Source organism: Aegilops tauschii, chromosome 7 (genome assembly GCF_002575655.3).
Source record: "Aegilops tauschii subsp. strangulata cultivar AL8/78 chromosome 7, Aet v6.0, whole genome shotgun sequence".
Lineage (NCBI taxonomy): Eukaryota > Viridiplantae > Streptophyta > Magnoliopsida > Poales > Poaceae > Aegilops > Aegilops tauschii.
In genome coordinates this window covers 152971830-152987961 of record NC_053041.3, presented here as the reverse complement: position 1 = coordinate 152987961, position 16132 = coordinate 152971830, and positions in this window count along the sequence as shown.

Below are 16132 nucleotides of genomic sequence, written 5' to 3'. Positions count from 1 at the left end.
CCCAACCCGCACCCGAACCAGTCAAGTTTCCCACTCCTCTCCATCTGCGACTCCACTGCCGCGTCTTCCCCATCTCCGGGTCGTTCCAGTCTGGGGCCTCGCCGTCGTCCACCGCCTCGGTGCGCTCGGCGCGGCGTGGTCAACATAAGAGAGTCATCGGAAGAGGACTGTACATGAAGAGCCTGACGGCTGGGACCCACGAGGTCCATGGTCGCACGCAAGGAAAGTTCCTCCTTATTACGCACTGTACGTGAGAAGGGCTTCTGTATTTCGCGAAAAAATGTTCCCCCCGCTGACAGGTCGGACCCACCAGCTATATCTTCGCACGCAAGGAAGTGCCTCCTTATTACGCACCAAAAAATGAATACCCCATGCTAGCTGGGACCCACCATAGTGGGTGGCTGACTTGTGGGCCTACTAAGTTGACGAGGACGGAGGGCTTTTTCAACTTAGTCAATATGAACGATTCTAGCTCCAGTGACCGTACGATGTCCATCCAACGACCATAGTGCTTCTTCAACCTCTGGTCTTCTTGCTCCAGCCGCCCAAAGCAGCGCCGGTCGTGCCACGTGCTCCTGCCTCTCGTGGCCGGCTGTGATGCCGCGGAGGCCTCACCGCCCCTACTGCTCCCACCGCTGGCCCAGGGTATCCCTCTACTCACCCACACCCCCTGTTATTCTGCGGCGACGGCAGCCTCACGCCGCAGCCGAACGAGTGAACCCTCGTACTCCTCTCCGCGTGGACATCCACTGCCCCGTCTTCCCTGGCTCCGCATCGTCCCCTTCCTAGGCCTCGCCGTCATCCACCGCCTTGGTGTAACACCCCGGATGTAACTTTCCATATTTGTAACTCCAACTCTTGCCATTTTCGGCTATGTGTTATGATATTCCCTTCGTGGTCGGGTTTTGTCTTTCGTTTTGCATTTTTTTCATGTCATGCATCTCATATCATGTCATCATGTGCATTGCATTTGCATACGTGTTCGTCTCATGCATCCGAGCATTTTCCCCGTTGTCCGTTTTGCAATCCGGCACTCCCGTCTCCTCCGGCGCACCCCTCTTGTTTTCTTTTCGTGAGCGGGTGTTGAACGTTCTCGGAATGGACCGAGGCTTGCCAAGTGGCCTTGGTATACCACCGGTAGACCACCGGTCAAGTTTCGTTCCATTTGGAGGTTGTTTGGTACTCCAACGGTTAACCGGGCAACCGCAATGTACTTTTGTGTGTTGCAGCAAAACCCCCTCTCTAAACAGCCCAAAACCCCTCTAAGTCTCTTCCATGCTCTAGGTCGTTCGATCACGATCGTGTGGGCGAAAACCGTGCTCAATTTGGACTCTCCTAGCTCCCTCTACCTATATATACACCTCCCCCTCCGAAATTCGGGCGAAACCCTAGATCATTTTCCCCTCCGCGCCGCCGGACGCGTCTTCCTCAGCGCCGGACACGTCCACCGCCGCCTCCTCGCCCAATTGCACGCTGCCACGTCACCCAACCCGCCGCCCGTACGCCCGCGCCGCCCGCGTCCCGCCGAGGCCCGGGGCCGGCCCCTGCGGCCCGAGCGCCCCGCGCGCCCGCCCCCTCGCCGGCGCCTCCGCACCTCGCCGCCCTCCGGCGACCTCGTCCGCCGGCGCCACCGTCTGCAACCGCCGGCGACCGCGCCCCGCGGCGTCCCGCTCCTCCTCGCCGCGCCTCGCCGTCTTCCTCCTCTCCGCCGCGCTCTCCCTCCTCTCCGGTCGCTGCGTCACCCTTCCAGCTCCGGCGAGCTCGAGCTCGAGCTTCAGCCGATCCGATCTGGGAAAAGCCATGGTTGACTTTTCTTCTCCTTCCCCGAAAATCCTCGAAGTCCTAATATTTTTACAATATGTGCACCTGTTCATAGCATCATAACTCTCTGCATATAGTTCCGTTTCGTGCGTGTAATGTATCGAAATGTTCGTCTCGAGATGCTCTTCATTTTGTTCCATTGCACCATGTTCATTTGAGTCCATCTTGACGCCCAAATATCTGGTGCAAGAGTGCTAGTTGCTGTTAACTGCTGTTACTTATCAGAACTTGAGGATTTGTTATTTTTGTTGCATTTAATCTGTGCATCTTATGGGCATGAGCTCTACATGTGTTGTGATTTATGCCATTCCATCTTTACAGAGGTGTATGCGATGTATTTTTGTGATCTATGTGGTGACTAGCACAAGCATGCAAACTAGGCTCCGTAATGTTTCTGATTTCAGGGACTGCTGTTATTTTGTTGCTATGTATCCATGTGGCTACAGAGAGATACATGCTCCTTTTGGTGATGTTCAGTAAGGATGTTTTGTAGATATAGTTGTTCTATATCCATTCATGCTCATTTTTGAAATTATGGAGTGCCATAGCATGACTCAATCTTGCTCTACTTTTGCTATAAAATATTTCTGGCAGATTGTTTACTTGTTATTCAATTTTGCCAAGCTTGTTGTAGTTGTTCCCTACGTGCTATGTACTTGCTCTTGCCATGGGTAGCTTCATAAACATGCCATCTTGCTGTAGGTATGCTTGTTTTGTCATTCATTGCTTTGTGTTGAGTGCATAAAGCTCACCAAGATGCCTTCATATTACTGTTTCTGCCATGCTCTGTTTTCTGCTGTCTGGAACCTGTTAACGAAACTTCCTATGTTTACATGGTTGCCATCATATCTTCTTGTCCTCTTTGGCTTATGGTCAGTAAGGGACTTTTGTCATATGCATTTAGTAGATTACTTCCATGCCTTGTTTTACTATGTTAAGTTCCTGTAGCATGTTAATTTCGTGCTCTGAACATTGCTACCTGATGCTGTTTCAGGCATGTCCAGTAATTTCACTAAGTCTGTGAACCTGATATCTTTTGCACTTTTGCCATGCTTGTTTGAACCTGTTTTGTTGTGATCTAGCCGTAGCTCAGTGTTCATCTTTTGTCAAGCATCTCCTGTAGATTACTGCCATATTCTTTGTTGCTATGTTGGTATGCTGTAGCATTGTTACTTGTTGCATTCTAAGTGCTATCATGCTGTTAATCACAGATTCGTGTCATTCTTGTTTTGCTTGCCATTTGCAAACCGTGCATCCGTTTCCGGTGATCTTTATATCGATTTCGACCAAAATCATCTCATCTTTCCAGTGGCATGCTTGGTTTTCCAAGTTACTGCGTTGTTCATCATTTTCCTTCCGGAGCACACATATACATCGCATATCACATCTCGCATATCATTCATGTATTGCATCATGTTGTTTGTGCATTTCCCGTGTTTGATTGTGGTTCAGTTGCTTGTTGTTCTTGTTTTGGGTAGATCCGGGAGACGAGTTCGTGGACGAGGAACCTGTTGAGTACGCTTACGAGGATTGTCGTGGAATTGTCACGGCAGATGTCCTCAAGGTAGGACTTAGTCGTGGAGCCATCGCCGCTAGGAAGCTTGAAGGGGTTAACGGGACAAGGAACACGAGGGTTTATACTGGTTCGGCCCCTTATGGTGAAGGTAAAAGCCTACGTCCAGTTGAGGTGGTATTGATTAGGGTTTCGATGACTAGGGAGCTTAACTGCTATGCCCGACTCTCGAAGAGATCTTTCTTGTCCCTAAACCGCTGCCGGGTCGTTCGTTTATATTGAGAGGTTGACGCCCCGCAGCTCTTAGAGTCCCTCGCCGGCTCATAAGAGTGTCCGGCTCGGACTCTCTACTATCCCTGCCTTGCACTACAAGTTCTACCATAATGACGGTTACAACTACAGGCCTTAAGCCATACCCGGGTCTTAAGCCCACCTTTGGCCCACCGTCTTCAAGCTTGTCGCTGGGCTTCTGGCGATGACCATTATGAGTAACCCGGCCCCTTCTGGCGGGTGACTCTAAAGTCTATATCCTCAACATTAGGTGCTAGATTGATTTGAGCCGGCTCGTGTCAATCTTCAATTCTTTGGACAGAAAATCTCCGGCTTACAATTTCTGTGAAGGCCATAACCCGGCGTGACGTCATCCTCTGGACTCTGGGTAATCCGCCGTGACGTCATCTTCCATTAAGTCAATTTTTTTCTCCACCATATCCGCAACGGATCTTATCTTTACTGCCATCCTGAAAATCGAGGCGTTTTATGGTGAGATAACCGCGCCGCGGCCTCCTCGTTTCTCGCGCTCACTTATGAGCTCGCCCTTATAAATAGCCCGGCCCGACGGGCCTTTAGCCACTCGTCGTCCTCCTCGCGCCACTGTTCCTCCGCTCGAGCTCTGTTGCTGTCGCCACCGCGGGTCTCCTCCTCCTCACCAACTCCGGCCGCTGCATCAACCTGTTGTGTCCAGAGAAAACGGCGGCGACTTCCGCGACTCACCGGCACCTGTAAGTCCTGGCTACCCCGTAGAACAGATCTGCAGTAGGGTTCGTCCTGTTCGTCCGTGTTCTTCGCCGTCGCCCACGAGCTCTTGGTAGTTTTTATTTTTACTGCCCTTCTTGATCTTAGACCTGTATAGACCTACTGCGATAGCTGTTTGGCACCCATTTCAAATGCAAATAGATCTCTTTTCACTGCATAGAATCCCTGTTTGAACCTGCGAACTTCTCCTGTGTCTGCTTTAGGTCTAAATTTTTTTCCCTTTAGTCGACCATTTTGATCCGAAATTTTCACTGCGATCTGTGAAACTTGTTTTCACCATACATAGTAACAAACTGCTTCTGCTGAGCTATGGCGGCTTACATTTCCGGCTCAAAGAAACCACGCGCCGTAGGATCTTCCGGCTCAAAGGAGGCCATGTGCCATAAAATTTTCCGGCTTATCTGTGACAAGGTCGTAGACAATCGAATTACTTCTTAATACCTCCAGCGGCTTATATAACCCAATGCAATTAGATATATGTCATTAGGCCCCTCCATAAGCCGTCACTTTAACACTGAACTGTAAATTTCCTCCGGCTTATAATTAAACCGGGCATGTTTCCTTTTATCATAGCCTTCCGACTTTCGCCATGCCTCCCAAAGCTCCTAAAGCACCCATCACTTGCAATTGGATGAGGTCCAACATCACCGACGAGACCTTAACGGATTTCATGAAGTCAGGTTACCTGCCCAAAAAGGACGTCATGTCCTACCGTGCCCCCGACTCATCAGAGGAGAGACCACAGCCGAGGGACGGGGAAGTGGTAGTTTTTGCGGATCATATGAGCCGGGGCTTCGCACCGCCCGGCTCAAAGTTCTTCAGAGATGTGCTGAATTTCTTCGACCTGCGGCCTCAAGACATAGGACCCAACTCGGTGTCAAATATATGCAATTTCCAAGTGTTCTGTGAGGTCTACCTTGGAGAAGAACCCAGCCTGCTGCTCTTCAGAGAGCTCTTCTACCTGAACCGTCAGAACGAGTGCGCCAACGGGCCAAGCTTGGAACTTGGTGGCATCTCCATCCAGCGACGGAGGGACTGCCTCTTCCCTTACGCCGAGCCGCCAAGCCACCAAAAGGACTGGAACCAGACGTGGTTCTATTGCCAAGACACGTCGCCGGCTGACGAGAGCCCGCTGCCCGGCTTCCGCCCTTCTCGACTGGAACCGACTCACCCTCTGTCTGACAAGTTAACTCAGGCGGAACGCCAACCTCTGCTCCCCACCATCAACAAGATCGAGGCTCTCCTGGGAAATGGTCTCAACGGAATTGATCTGGTCCGGGTCTGGATCTCGTGGCGGGTGATCCCCCTAAGCCGCCGCCCCGGCTTAATGTGTGAATACACAGGCCGGAAAGATGACCCCCTGCGACACAGCCGCAACGACCTCCCTGAAGACGTTGCCGAGGACATGACCAAGGCTCTCTTGAACGAGAGCTTGGCAGACTGCGGGAGGACCGGGTTAGCCCCCTTCTGCAAGACCAACCCAGCCCCAGTGGTAAGCCGCTGATATGAACATCTTATCTTCTTCTATAGATAACCGTCATCTGAATATTTAAGAAATCATCATTGTATTTTTCAGGCTGATGACAAATTCTGGAAGGTCAAATATGACCATAAGGCGGCCAAGAAGGCCAGGAAGGCTAAGAAAGCCGCCAAGAGAGCCGCCCCTCGCAAGAAGGGAAGTAGGCCTACTGCTTTAGAGCTGATGCAACTAAGCGACATCTCCGAGTCAGAGGTAACCCCTGAGCCTGTAAGCTCTTGTTGTATTTTGTTGTTTATTTCTGTCCATCTTATCAATACTTGTTCATCAATAGGATGACACCGGAGCAAGTAACCCGGTGGTTGAAGAGGTAATTATACTTTCCTCTGACTCGGAGCCCTTGCAAAGGCTGAAAATAAGAAGGGTAACCCGGAAAGTAAGCTTTTCACATCCTTTAGCTTATCAAGATCCTCAATTTATTTTGAAGCGACAGGTTCATGAGAGCCGGCGTCACACTCGGACCAACAAGGACGCTGACCTCTCCTCCGGGTTACCTGACGCATCAAGGAAACGCCGAACTGAGGTTATCTCAACCTTGTACCCTTTTAATCCTTTGGCGGGTGTTATACGTCAACCGCTCAACTCTTGACTCAAATTATCAGGAAACTTCCCCCTCTTCTGGCGACTCTATGCAGCCTAACCTGCCGGCTTTCAAGACCGTGCCCGGGTAATGATGATCATCTCATGTTGTACTTGTCCTTACTTACACTTTTGTGCTTAACCTTTTTGTCTTTTCAGTGCCCAGGCAAAACTCAGCAAAAGGGCGAAGAAGAACAAGCCGGTCGAAGAGCCGGACTTACCTGAACCGGAGGTAGCCGCTCAAGAACCGCCAGCTGCCTCTGCTCCTGAAGCCACTGCTCCAACCGACAAGCCAATAGCAGAAGCTTCTGCTAACCCGGAGGCCTCCAGCTCGGCTCAACCAGCAGATGACCCGGATGTGGTAATCACCCGGACGGAATTTGTTGAGCCGGGGAGACCTACTGCGCTGGCCAAGTGCTCCGCTAAGGAGGAGTTGTTAGGGCGCCACCGGGCCAATCTGGACCTCACCGACTATGCCAATCTAAGCATCGGAGAGATCATCTCCGGCTATATCAGCCAGGTGCACAAGAGCCGGGACCTAGAGATTGCCATGGTGAACCAAATTCAGCAGAAGTCTGAGGTATCACTCTTCTGTCTTCTTACTTACTGCATATTTATCTTGTTATTCTTACCATACTCTAGCCCCCAAGTCTACTACTTATGATAGAATACGTTGTAGAATTTATCTTCCGGCTTACTCGCATGAACCGGTAATCTGTAAGTAGAAACGTTCGACATGCATTAGCCCCCAAGTGCCAAGTGTCTTTGCTTGGAAAGTGCTTGGGACTTTTAAAATTGCATAGTAACTGTTCATCCTATGACCCGGAAATTATGCAGGCTGCTGGCAAGAAGTTTGAAGCTGACATCTCCGATCTCAAGACCCGTCTGAAGACGCAAGAAACTGAGACCCGAAAAGAAAATGCCAAATTTGTGTCCAGTATTGCTGCGCAAGAAAAGCTGAAGACGGACTTTGACGCTGAATGGAAGGCTTGGGCCGAAGAAAAGGCTACTCTGGTGAATCGGGCTGAATAGGCGGAGAAGGCTCTGACAGAGAAGACCGCCGAACTCTCCGGCTTAAAGCGCCAAGTGTCCCAGATGGTTGCCGCAATCTTCGGTAAGTCATTTCACCGGCTTTCATCAAGTTTATAGTCTTTATATCTCATAACTCATCCTTGTCGGCGGTTTATCTTATTCTGTTAAACAGGTCCCAGAAGCGCCAACCTCAACCAAAGTGTGGTAACCCTGGTGGAGCAGCTCTACACCAGGTCACAGCGTGCTTTGGCTGTGGTGGCCCTATCCAATGAGGTGCCGACTCATCTGGCGGAAGTTCTTCGCCGGCTTGCCGTTCTTCCCCAAGGTGTCCAAGAGCTGCGACGGGCCTCTGCAAGAGCCGGAGCCATAGCTGCTCTAAGCCGGGCCAAGGCGTTCCTTCTAGAACTAGACCCGGCGGACATCACTCTGGGCTACCCCAGTTTGAAGGAAGACGGCACCGCCTTCGACCAAAAGGACTTCGCAGCCTGCGTGAAGATCGTACGCCCGGTGGCCACTCTGATTGGCAGTGATACAGATCTGACTAAGTACCAGCCGGGTTACGATGCAGAAAATCAGAGGATCCCCACTCCGCGCTATGAAGCCTTCAGCTTAATCCCGCCGACTCGTAAGCACACCTTTGCCCCGGAGATTGACCCGGCCGGGTTAATTGACGAGGAAGCTCAATTTGAAGCTCTGAGCGGCATCGACTGGAAGTCATCAACTTTCCAGGTCTTGGGAACAGCCAGAGGAGCGGAGAGTGATGAGCCGGAGACTTCAACCCAGCAAGCATCGTAACTCTGCAGGCGGCTTATTAAACAATGCTTCACCCTTTTGGACTCGATGAGTCTTGTAATAGAATAGGATCAACACTTTAACTTTGCCGTGCCATCGTGCACGCGTTGAATGCTGAAGTCCATTGAAGTTGTCTCCTTTATATTTCCCCGGGTCATAATCAATTATTCATTTTCCTTAATCTCAAATAGTTGCCTTTAATTATCCTGCATAGAAGGACAAATCACAAGTCTCTAGGCGGCTTACCGCACTGAGAATCATAGTTTTAGACATATAACCCGGAATATGAATCAAAAGAGACTGGTCCTCAATTATTTCCTTGATATAGCCGTAATAACACCCTTACCGGCCTGCAAGCACACTTCCGGCTTATATAAGGTTGGTACCTCAATTCCGGTTTACCAGTCTTAATAACACCGATTGTATTCGACTAGTACTATAAATCAAAGTTAAGCTGTCAAAGTGAGACCCGCCGTGCATACTTGAAATAATCAGAAGAACTCGCTATAAATCAAAAGAACATAGGGGCTTCCGGTTCGAATACGACCAGAGACCCGTCCCAAAGGGGTTATGCTAGGATTCGAATGCGATCATATAGCCCCCAGTGGGTGTGGCGATGCCAATCAAGAGGGTACCGACAGCTATGTTCTCTTTGGTTCGAATACGACCTATGTTTGAACAGGAAGCCCCCAAATGACCTTAAGAATTGTTTAACGACGCTGATTCGAATACGATCCACGTCGGTTCCCAAAGAGGTTAAACTAAGATTCAAATATGATCAAAGAAAACTCCCCAATGAGCTCGGCACCTTGCCAATGAAATGGGTATCGACAGCTATGTTCTCTTTGGTTCGAATACGACCTATGTTTGAACAGGAAGCCCCCAAGTGACCTTATCGCCTACAGCTAGATTCGAATACGATCATAAGCCGGATCGTCCTTCAAGTTATCATGTGATCTTGCAATGAAAACAACACGTGCACATTTGGAGGAGAAAAAAGGACAGAGGTCCTGCTTTATTGCTTATCATAATATATACATGGCTTAGAGAAATATGCACATTATGAGAGCCGGTGGCTCAAGTGTAGTAAGGCCGGAGCTGAGCTATATTCCACGGCCGACGGGTCTCTTCCTCCGACTTACATGAATCTTTGTGCTCCCGAATGTCAATGAGGTAATATGACCCGTTGTGCAAATTCTTGCTGACCACAAAGGGCCCTTCCCAAGGCGGTGATAACTTGTGCGCATCCGTTTGATCTTGGATGAGCCGGAGCACCAGATCGCCTTCCTGGAAGACCCGGGATTTAAACCGGCGACTATGATAACGGCGCAGGTCTTGTTGGTAAATCGCTGAGCGAGCTGCTGCCACATCACGCTGTTCGTCCAACAAGTCAAGAGCATCTTGGCGCGCCTGTTCATTATCCGCCTCAACATAAGCCGCCACTCGAGGCGAGTCATGACGGATGTCACTGGGGAGGATTGCTTCTGCCCCATAAACCATGAAGAAAGGCGTGAAACCTGTAGATCTGTTAGGAGTAGTGTTGATGCTCCATAACACGGAGGGCAACTCCTCCACCCAACAACCCGGCGTCCGTTGCAAAGGGTCCAAAAGCCGGGGCTTGATACCCTTCAGAATCTCCTGATTAGCTCTCTCAGCTTGACCATTGGATTGAGGATGAGCCATTGATGAAACATCAAGTCGAATATGCTCTCGTTGACAAAACTCCTCCATGGCGCCTTTGGATAGATTGGTACCATTGTTAGTTATAATGCTGTGTGGAAAGCCAAAGCAAAAGATCACCTTTTTCATAAACTGAACTGCCGTGGCTGCATCACACTTGCTAACTGGCTCCGCTTCAACCCACTTGGTAAATTTGTCAACTGCCACTAAGAGGTGGGTCTTCTTATCCTTGGACCTTTTAAAAGGCCCAACCATATCAAGCCCCTAGACCGCAAAGGGCCAAGTAATTGGGATCATCCTCAGCTCCTGAGCCGACACATGAGCCCGTCGCGAGAACTGTTGGCAACCATCACATTTACTGACCAATTCCTCCGCATCAGCATGAGCTGTCAGCCAATAAAAACCATGACGAAAATCCTTGGCCACAAGAGACTTTGAGCCGGCGTGATGGCCACAATCCCCTTCATGAATCTCACGCAAGATCTCGTGACCTTCCTCAGGGGAGACACAACGCTGGAACGCTCCCGTAACACTGCGGCGATGCAACTCACCATTGATAACAATCATTGACTTAGACCGCCGGGTTATTTGTCTGGCCAAAGTTTCATCCTCAGGCAAATCTCCCCGGGTCATGTAAGCCAGATAGGGCATTGTCCAGTCTGGTATGATGTGGAGAGCCGCCACCAGTCGTGCCTCTAGGTCAAGGACAGCCAAGTCTTCCTCTGTAGGCAACCTAACAGAAGGGTTATACAGGACGTCCAGGAAAGTATTAGGCGGCACCGGTTTTCGCTGAGAGCCTTGCCGGCTTAAAGCATCAGCCGCCTCGTTCTTCCTGCGATCGATGTGCTCTACTTGGTAACCCCGAAAGTGCCCAGCAATGGCATCAACTTCGCGGCGATAAGCCGCCATGAGAGGGTCCTTAGAGTCCCACTTGCCTGAGACTTGTTGAGCCACCAAATCTGAATCGCCGAAACACCTTACCCGGCTCAAGCTCATCTCCTTAGCCATCTGAAGACCGTGGAGCAAGGCCTCGTACTCAACTGCATTGTTGGTACAAGGAAACATCAATTGTAGCACATAATGGAACTTATCACCCTTAGGGGAAGCCAATACGACTCCAGCCCCCGAGCCCTCCAATTGCCTGGACCCATCAAAGTGAATAGTCCAGTATGTGTTATCCGGCTTTTGCTCAGGCACTTGTGACTCTGTCCAATCATTGATGAAATCCACCAAGGCCTGAGATTTAACAGCCGTGCGTGGCACGTATTTCAGACCATGAGGTCCGAGCTCTATAGCCCACTTAGCCACTCTCCCTGTGGCCTCTCTGTTTTGAATGATATCACCAAGAGGGGCAGAACTGACCACAGTGATGGGATGACCCTGGAAGTAATGTTTAAGCTTCCGGCTCGCCATGAACACACCATAAACCAGCTTCTGCCAATGTGGATACCGCTGTTTGGACTCGATGAGCACTTCGCTGACATAATAAACCGGCCGCTGAACAGGATGCTCCTTACCCTCTTCGTTGCGCTCCACCACCACGGCCACACTGACGGCTCGTGTGTTAGCAGCCACATACAGCAATAAAGGCTCCTTGTCAACCGGAGCAGCAAGGACTGGGGGCTCGGCCAGCTGTCTCTTGAAATCCTCAAAAGCAGTATTGGCTGCATCATTCCAGATAAAGTCATCAGTTTTCTTCATCAACTGATATAATGGCATAGCCTTCTCCCCAAAACGGCTTATAAAACGGCGTAAAGCAGCAATGCGACCCGCCAGGCGCTGGACGTCGTTTATACACGCCGGCTTAGCCAGGGAGGTGATGGCCTTGATCTTCTCCGGGTTAGCTTCAATGCCTCTGTCAGAAACCAAGAAACCCAAGAGTTTGCCTGCAGGAACACCAAAAACAGACTTGGCCGGGTTAAGCATCATCTTGTAGACCCGGAGATTATCAAAGGTTTCCCTCAGATCATCTATCAGGGTTTCCTCCTTCCTGGATTTAACCACAATATCGTCCACGTAAGCATGAACATTGCGCCCAATCTGGTTATGAAGACAGTTCTGCACGCAACGCTGATAAGTCGCTTGTGCACTCTTGAGTCCAAAGGGCGTAGATACATAGCAGAAGGCTCCAAAAGGAGTGATGAACGCCGTCTTCTCCTGGTCCTTAACTGCCATTTTAATCTGATGATATCCAGAATAAGCATCCAAGAAACTTAGGCGATCATAACCCGCCGTAGCATCAATAATTTGATCAATACGGGGAAGGGCGAAAGGATCAGCCGGACACGCCTTGTTCAAGTCCGTGTAGTCCACACACATTCGCCAGGTGCCGTTCTTCTTGAGCACGAGCACCGGGTTAGCTAACCATTCTGGGTGAAAGACTTCAACGATAAACCCGGCCGCCAAGAGCCGGGCCACCTCTTCACCAATAGCTTTCCGCCTCTCTTCATTAAACCGCCAAAGGAATTGCCTGACCGGCTTAAATTTCGGATCAACATTGAGAGTGTGCTCAGCGAGTTCTCTAGGTACACCTGGCATGTCAGAAGGCTTCCATGCAAAAATGTCCCTATTCTCACGGATGAACTCGATGAGCGCGCTTTCCTATTTTGGATCCAGATTGGCACTGATGCTAAACTGCTGAGATGAATCCCCTGGAACGAAATCAACAAGTTTAGTCTCATCAGCCGACTTAAATTTCATTGCCGGCTCATGCTCCGTAGTCGGCCTTTTCAGAGAGGTCATATCTGTTGCGTCAACATTGTCTTTGTAAAATTTTAACTCCTCTGTTGCACAAACAGATTCTGCATAAGCTGCATCGCCTTCCTCACACTCCAAGGCCACCTTCCGACTGCCATGAACCGTAATGGTCCCATTATGACCTGGCATCTTGAGCTGTAAATACACGTAACACGGCCCTGCCATGAACTTCGCGTAAGCCGGCCGCCCAAATATGGCATGGTACGGACTTCTTATCTTGACCACCTCAAAGGTCAATTTTTCCACCCTGTAGTTGTGCTCATCTCCAAAGGCCACTTCCAACTCGATCTTGCCGACTAGATAAGCCGACTTACCAGGTACAACACCATGGAAAATAGTGTTTGACTGGCTGAGGCTCTTATCAATCAACCCCATACGACGGAACGTCTCATAATAGAGGATGTTGATGCTGCTGCCTCCATCCATGAGCACCTTAGTGAACTTATATCCTCCCACCTGAGGAGCTACCACCAAGGCCAAGTGACCTGGATTATCCACCCGGGGAGGGTGATCCTCCCTACTCCACACTATAGGCTGCTCAGACCACCGCAAGTAGCGTGGAACCGCCGGCTCAACAGCATTCACAGCCCTCTTCTGAAGCTTCTGATCTCGCTTACACAGACTGGTGGTAAACACATGATACTGTCCACCGCTAAGCTGCTTTGGATTGGTCTGATAACCCCCCTGCTGCTGTTAATGACCCTGGCCAGACTACTGATTAAAGCCCCCTAGCCCGTTCTGAGGATTAGAATTTGAGCCGCCGCCCGGGCCATGAAAGCCGCCGGCGCCCAAGCCACCGCCCGGGCCATTGTTGCCGTTAAAGGTGTTGGAATTCTTAAAGGCCTTCATGATCGCACAATCCTTCCATAGAAGGGTAGCTGGCTTCTCTCTAGAGCCATGCCTTGGACAAGGCTCATTCAACAGCTGCTCCAGCGTCGGGCCTGACCCGCCGGCTCGGGGAGGGGGCCTCCCCTTGCGTCGCTGGTTATTACCCTGTGAGCTGGTGTTGGCTACGAACTCTAGGCTGCCATCGGCCTTGCGCTTGCCACCTCCTTGGTTCCCCGGGTTATGCTGAGGACCCTTGCCATTGCCGTTCTTCTTTCCCTTCCCTGTCCTTTCATCATCTGAAGCGGGGTCCTTGGTACCATCAGAATCGGCGTACTTGACGAGAGCCGCCATCAGTGTACCCATATCATTGCAGTCGTGCTTAAGCCGCCCGAGTTTCATCTTCAGGGGCACGAAGCGACAATTCTGTTCCAACATTAAGACTGCAGAGCCGGCATCCATCTTATCAGAGGAATGTATTATCTCCTTAACCCGGCGAACCCAATGTGTCATAGACTCACCCTCCTATTGCTTACAGTTAGTCAAATCTACAATTGACATAGACTGCCTACATGTATCCTTGAAGTTTTGGATGAACCGGGCTTTCAGTTCAGCCCAAGACCCGATGGAATTCGGTGGTAGCCCTTTCAACCAAGTGCGGGCAGTCCCATCTAACATCATGGTGAAATACTTGGCCATTGCCGCTTCACTGACTTCCAGCAGTTCCATGGCCATCTTGTAACTCTCGATCCAGGCTGCGGGTTGTAAGTCAGCTGTGTAATTAGGCACCTTCCTAAGGCCTTTCAAGTCCTTGGGTAGACGTTCATTGCGTATAGCTGGCACTAAACAAGGGACACCTCCAGTCCTGGTAGGGATCCCTACGTCGACGGAAGTCGTCGGATAAGCTGGGGGAGTCCGGTAAGCCGTCAACTGAGGCACCTACTCCGCCTCTTGCCGCGCTCTGTCTTGGTCGGCTGTGTGAAAGGTTCCGTTATGAACCGGGCCATGGCCAGGGGGCGGGTCATGGCGTCGGACATTACTTGAGCCGGTCGCTGAGGCCATGTGTCTGCTATAACTCGGGCTCCGGCCTGGACGAGGAGTCGAGTGGATCCTGTCCCGGCTGTAAGAATACGCCTCTTGCTGCGCCAGTGCTGTCTGAAGGAGTTCTCTGACCCGGCGGGTTTCAATAGCCGTCGGAGAGTCGCCGTCAACTGGGAGGGCCGCCAGCCGCACTGCTGCGGCTACCATGTTCTCCAGCGGGTTAGCATAATGACCCGGTGGTATTGGCACATACTAAGGCTAGGCAGGGCTCACCCGGGGAGGCCCCATTACTTGCAGCTGAATAGGGTTCCCAGACCCGGGCACTATGATCCCTGGCAGGTTACTAGACCCTGCACCTGGCGTGTTGAAGAGGTTTCGAGGATCGTAAACCAGAGGGAGTCGAGATTGGGCCTTTTGATGCCTCCTCCTCATGACCTCATTGGACGCGTTCTAATCCATCGTGAGCCGGAAGGACAGCGCCTGGATCAGCTGAGTTTGGGCGTCGAGAGCCGCCCTCCCCGCAGCCATCCTGATCCCTTCCGCTGCCAGATCCTCCTTAGCTTTCATTAGATCCAACTTTAACTGCGCCACCTCCGCATCATGCTGAGCTTGATCCGCCGGGTCAACCGCGGTGGTTAACAGGGCCGTCATCTTGTCCGTGACATCCATCAGCACCTGAGCCGGCGAGGGCACGGGTTTCCTGCCCCAGCAGCAGGGTTCTGAACAGGCTGTGCACCGGCCATGAAGATTCCGACCCGGCTCGGCGGCTCAAACGGGTCCGGAATACTGTCAGCATCGGAACAACCCATGAGCCTGCCATCTTGAAGTTGATACAACGAGTTTGACTCATCTGTGGACGATTCGGCGTCAGAGCCGGCGGCCGTCTCATCACCAGACCCAGATCTACCAGAGAGCCCTCCATGGATACATCCCACAAAAGCATGCTTTAAGGCAGGCAGGGCCCGGGCGGGTCGTACGCGCTGAGCCGTCTCGATGAGATCGGCGCAGAGATCCGGCTCAGGGCCCGGCTCGCCAATCTTGCCAATGAAAACATGAATTCCGCCGAAGGGGACCCGGTACCCGTACTCAATTGAGCCGGCGTCGGGGCCCCAGTTTGCATCGTCGATGTAGAGCTTGCCGCGACGACTCTTGGTCATCCGGCCCACAGCGTATCCCTTGAGCCCTTCGAAGCTGCCCTTCAAGAACTCAAATCCACCGTGCGCCAGCCCCACGGTGGGCGCCAACTGTCGTGGAATTGTCATGGCAGATGTCCTCAAGCTAGGACTTAGTCGTGGAGCCATCGCCGCTAGGAAGCTTGAAGGGGTTAGCGGGACAAGGAACACGAGGGTTTATACTGGCTCGGCCCCTTATGGTGAAGGTAAAAGCCTACGTCCAGTTGAGGTGGTATTGATTAGGGTTTCGATGACCAGGGAGCTTAACTGCTATGCCCGGCTCTCGAAGAGATCTTTCTTGTCCCTAAACCGCTGTCGGGTCGACCCTTTATATAGAGAGGTTGACGC